Raw genomic sequence first — 5386 nt, 5'->3', positions numbered from 1 at the left:
GTGAACAGGAAGATATGTTGTGGAACTTTAAAGATGTCATAATTGTAATTATCTTCATTGCAAGAGACAAATCTGATTGTGGTAAGTACAGAAAGGTCTCTCTGCTAGGAATAGCAATGCAAAGGTCCTTCAGAACCACAGCCTCTCAATAGATGTCCTAGGTGTGAAATCTGTGCATATAATGCAGATAAATGTCCATTAATTTCAGTTGTGGGTTGTAGCGTCAACTAAGATACATGGATTTTCTTGACATTGCAAAAGCCTTTAAATCGGTCTACCAATTTAGGCAATTTTTATTAAAATTTAGCTCTGCTTGAAAATTCATCCCTATTCCGAAAATAAACCCAATCCAACTGGATGAAAGGGTCAGGCAAGGTCACGTCATTCCTCAGAGTGTCTTCACATTCTTCCTGCTGGGATATTGCACAACATCTCCAAGAGGCTTCAATAGGACGTTTTCCCTCATGTCAGAGGTGCCTAAAATGAGTGGCCTAGATTTAAGCAAAGGACCAAGGGGTTTAATTCTTCTAAGCAATGCATGCAATTTAAAATGCACTGTCTGAGCTGGTGGTGGAGGCTGACACTCACACAACATTAAATAATCCTCAGGATAAGCACTTTGATCATCAAGGGAGAGTAGCATACAGACCAAAGGCTAGGAAATGGGATTAAAACGGTCAGTACTAGATGCTGGAATGGATATGATGGGTGGAAGGACTTATTTCTGAGCTGTATGACGCTATGAGCAGACAAGAGAATTTACCCTGCATTAAATATCTGTAAGATATAGGGTCTTGGAAGATCTTGATCCTGCTGCACAGAACTGCCCATGGATAAAAGTGTTCTAGTCACCATTCATGAGTTTTCATAACTGACCCACCATTCAGCCTTTGACTTTCTGAGGAAAAGTGTGTTTGAAGATCAAGCCTAGCATTCAGCTTATGGTCGACCAGGCAGCAGTGTTCTTGGAGATGGACACAAAAAGCTGGAGTAACTCAGCGGGTCGTCACCTATTCCTTTTCTCCAGAGATGCTGTCTGACCCGCTGAGTTACTCCAACTTTTTGTGCCTATCGTTAGTTTAAACTAACATCTGCAGTTCCTTCCTGGAGATATGAACTGTCCATAATAGACACATCATATCACTTAAAACAGGCCATCAACACAAAGTCACATCAAAAATTATTGCAGAAAGTAAAATCTGGTGGTATGGGAGGTAATGTATTAATCTGGATGGAAGACTGGATAACGAGAAACAGGCAAGCAGTCAGCATAAGTGGTTCTATTTTTGATCTGACACATTGTAAATGAGTGGTTCAACAGTTTCTGCAGTTTATATAAATAACTTGGATGAAGGCACTAAAGGTACAGTTGCTGACTTTGCTGATAGAAACATAGAAACATACAAATAGGTGCAGGAGTAGGTTATTCAGCCCTTCGAGCCAGCACCGCCATTCAATATGATCATCGCTGATCATCCAAAATCAGTACCCCGTTCTTGTTTTCTCCCCATATCCCCAGATTCCATTCGCCCTAAGAGCTACATCTAACTCTATCTTAAATAAATCCAGCGAATTGTGATGACACAAAAATAGTTAGGAACCTGAGTTGTGAGGGAGACATAATTAGTTAAAACATTTTCCAACGTACTGTGCAATTGGTAACGTATACTAGAAGAAGATAATTATTTACATTTATTCAAAGGGTGATACTTTAAGAGTTTTTATGATAAACCCTATTTTCAGACTGCAATTCCCAGCAAGATCTTTAAACGAGATTAATGTAAAACCAAAGAACTGCAGATACTGGTTTGCGAAAAAAAAAGTGCTGGAGTAACTCAGTAGGTACAGGCAGCATCTCTGGAGAACATAGCTAGGCTACATTTTTGGTCAGTATCCTTCTTCAGACTGATTGGGTTGGAGGCCAGCATATTGCAAGCAGTGGAGTGTAAGTATAAAGCAAATCCTTCGCTTTTCGGCAAATCACTTTATGTTGCCCCAGTCAGCTAGCTGTTTATTTTTATTTGGAAAAATTAAGGCTCCAAAATGATAGAGCTACAGTGAAGCAGCACTATGCTAGATAGCATTATGTGAGGCACACCTGCATTGTAACATATTGGCTAGGGAATTCATTTAGACAAGTACATGGATAGAATGGGTTTAGAGGGATAAAGGCCAAACGCAGGCAGGTGGGGAGTAGTGCAGATGAGACCTGTTGGTCGATGTGGGCAAGTTGGGCCAAAGGGCTTGTTTCCACACTATGGTTCCATGATTCTATGACTATGACTCTAATTCAAGGCAAAGGAGTGAGGTGATGCTTCAATTGTCAGGAGCTCTGGTTCTAGTTTTGATGTCCTTATATAAGGAAATAGGTTAACAGTCTGAAAACACATCAGAGAAGGTTTAATAGACTGGCCAAAGTGTCTTATGCAGAAAAGTGGACAAATTTGGTTTTAATCACGGACCTTAAACGTGGCTGTTCCTCTCTCCACGGGTGCTACTTGACTTGCTGAGCGCTTCCAGTATAATCTGATTTTATACAAATAATTAACTCACTAGCTGCTGCATCAAAATGTTATGGAGCAATTCCAATTCTTTACCAAGCTCTAAGTGTAAAGCCTATTATACATCAATTTACAATGGGCTGTGTTCCTCTGTGTCTCTCCCCCTGATGCCATTCCCTTTCCCCACACTTCCTACAATCTTCCCCTTCCCAAGCCACTGGTCCTCACTCCCCTTCTACATCCTCCTTGGCTTCCAGCTGCAATTTTGCTTTCTCTCTCCACACCGTACAGCACCTCACTCACCCTGCTGCATTGTTGCCAATCTGTCTGCTGCATTGTTCTCTCCCTGCCTGCCACAATGCATATTTTCCCTCTGCGGCAATGATCCCTCTCCTCTCTGCTAACATTGTTATCCTTCCCACTGATGCACGACTCCCTCTCCCTTCCTTAATACTCATTCTCTCCCTGCTCTCTCAGCTGCATTTTTTCCTCTCCCCCTGCCGATCTATCTACCTCCCCTTATTTATCCCTCTCTCGTGACTGCCCTGCACATTTATTAAGCATGTCACTCGAGGTATTAACCTCTTGGTAAAATCTTTATCCCCAGCAAAGATAAGACCAGAAATGTCAGTGTAACCTCTCCTTTATAAATTAATATGAGTACCCTGCTAAGATGCCCCTGCCACATAAACATTCTCATATTGTTTCCTTGTCGTCTGAGGTTTTCTGTGTTCAGTAATATATCCCAAGGCTTAGAACAGTGAATCTTATAAAGTTTCAAATTGGACGGGGATCTTCTGTCTGATTCCTCTGAGCTATTCTTGTCTAAATGTAATACATCTCACAAAATCATTCTGCTTGTGTCAAAGGCAGCTTTCATTATTTTACCTTCAATTTCCTTTCAGTCTGATATTCCACTTCCTGTTAACAGGAGGAGACACCCTATCCCCATCTCCAACCCCTTACCCTGGTTCTGCAATCACTGTTCATCAACCTCCACTTGAGCTTTGAGAACCTTCCCACTCTCCTGTTTTAAGTATCTTCTCTCATCCCATTCAATCACTGGCCCCCTCACACTTGTACTTGGCAGTGCATCACACACACTGTGAAAAAGAAACAGGAAATAATATCGTAGGGTGAGAGGAATACCATTGTTTTCTCATTTCCTTGCCCCAGTTAAGGTGCTTTCACTTGATAAAGACGGGTGCCTACTCTGGTGTGAATGCTTATCCGCTAGTGCTGATCCCACAGTGCCATCCTGAGCACTGACTCCCATGGGCTCTGAAACTTGGCCTCACTTTATCCGAGGGTTATAGACAGAGACAGACCTGAAACATTGCTTTTCGGCTCACCAAGTCAACATGGTCTTTCAAACAAATGGTCTTTCCACTCATCCCACATTAAGCCCATTTTTGTTGACCGTGTGTGCAGCACCGAGGTAGTGTTGTGCTTCCACCACCAACATGGAGTTGTATCGACAGAGAAATGCCTCTGATGCTGCTGTGAGCAAGACTTTCATTGTACCTGCACATCATCTTACTTGTGCATATGACAATAAACTCGACTTGACTTAAATAAACTTGACTTAAATGTCCTGTGCATTCCTTTCATTTCTCCTACACTCTCAATGCTGTGCCACAGTGGGCGGTCATAATTATGGGAAGTCTCCAGTGCAATGCCCCCGCCCTGCCTGCTTCCTGCCAAAAGCACAAAACAAAGCAGCTCCAAACCTTATCTAATTTGTGTGTAATTAGCTACTGCTGTAAAATCACTGTAATCAAGGACATGCATCAGCTTCGCATCGTAACTGAGGACATGTGCAGGGAGTTTTATCATGACTTTGAACTCGCAAATATTCTGTGATTATTTGAGATTGAATTATTCCCTTCCCCCTATCGCTATCAATTATTGTGAGGAATCACTCCCTGCTATTTGCTCAGGGTCATTTAAATTCTGCACATCATCTCGAATATACTGAAGCAGAGTGCACATGTGGACATCAGGAGCTTTCATATCAGGATACATCAAACAAGCATTTGCACTCTGGATATCAAGACAATAAGAAATCGCATTGTCCACACTTGCAATTTTTATGCAGGATGCAATTCCAAATCATCATTCTGGAACATGAAGTGAAGTTAGTCAGAGCTGCTGCAACACAGCTCCAGAGACCGGGCTTTGATGCTCCTCTGGTATTGTCTGTGTGCAGTTTATATGTTCTCCCTGTAAACGTATGGGTTTCATCCCACATTCTAAAAATATATTGGTATTGGTATTGGTATTGTATTATTATTGCCATGTGTACCAAGATACAGTGAAATCCATACTATAAATAAATAAGTCAGGTAGTACAAATGAGAAAATGAAGTGTAGAGTATAGTGTTTCCGCTACAGGGGAAATGCAGATTTAAAAAAGTGCATGGGTTGCAACAAGGTAGGTTGGGAGATTGGGAATTCATCCTTAGCTCACAAGAGGTCTGTTCAAGTCTAATAACAGCAGGGAAGAAGCTGTTCTTGAATCTGGTGGTATGTACTTCAAGCTTTTGTATCTTCTGGTCAAAGAGAGAGAGAGAGGTGAGAATGACCAGGGTGTAAGTAGTCCTTGATTTTGTTGGCTTCTTTCCCAAGGTAGCATGAAGTGTAGGTGAAGTGGGTGGGAGGGAGGCTGGGTTGTATCATGAATGGGCTGCGTTCAAAACTATGCAATTTCTTGCAGTCTTGGGCTGTGATGCATCCCGAAAGTATTCTTTCCATGATGCATCTGTAAAAATTGGTACAAGTCAATGATATGGGTTGGTTAGATAAATGGCCGTGGCAAATTATGTCCACATCTAAGTGAGTGGTGAAAGAATCCACAGGGAGTTGATGAGATATGACAGAGAATC

General features: G+C 41.8%; 1 long non-coding RNA gene across 1 annotated transcript; it reads left to right on the top strand.

Annotated features, from left to right (window-relative positions):
* The first annotated feature begins 850 nt into the window (after positions 1–850).
* On the top strand, positions 851–4894 carry LOC116974851. The gene is made up of 3 exons (XR_004412462.1): positions 851–861; positions 1364–1368; positions 4843–4894. It is a non-coding gene; the product is annotated as an uncharacterized LOC116974851 (long non-coding RNA).
* Positions 4895–5386: the final 492 nt, after the last annotated feature.

This window comes from Amblyraja radiata, chromosome 7, assembly GCF_010909765.2.
Source record: "Amblyraja radiata isolate CabotCenter1 chromosome 7, sAmbRad1.1.pri, whole genome shotgun sequence".
Lineage (NCBI taxonomy): Eukaryota > Metazoa > Chordata > Chondrichthyes > Rajiformes > Rajidae > Amblyraja > Amblyraja radiata.
The sequence above is the reverse complement of the archived record's forward strand: the minus strand, read 5'-3'. Positions and strand labels throughout refer to the sequence as shown.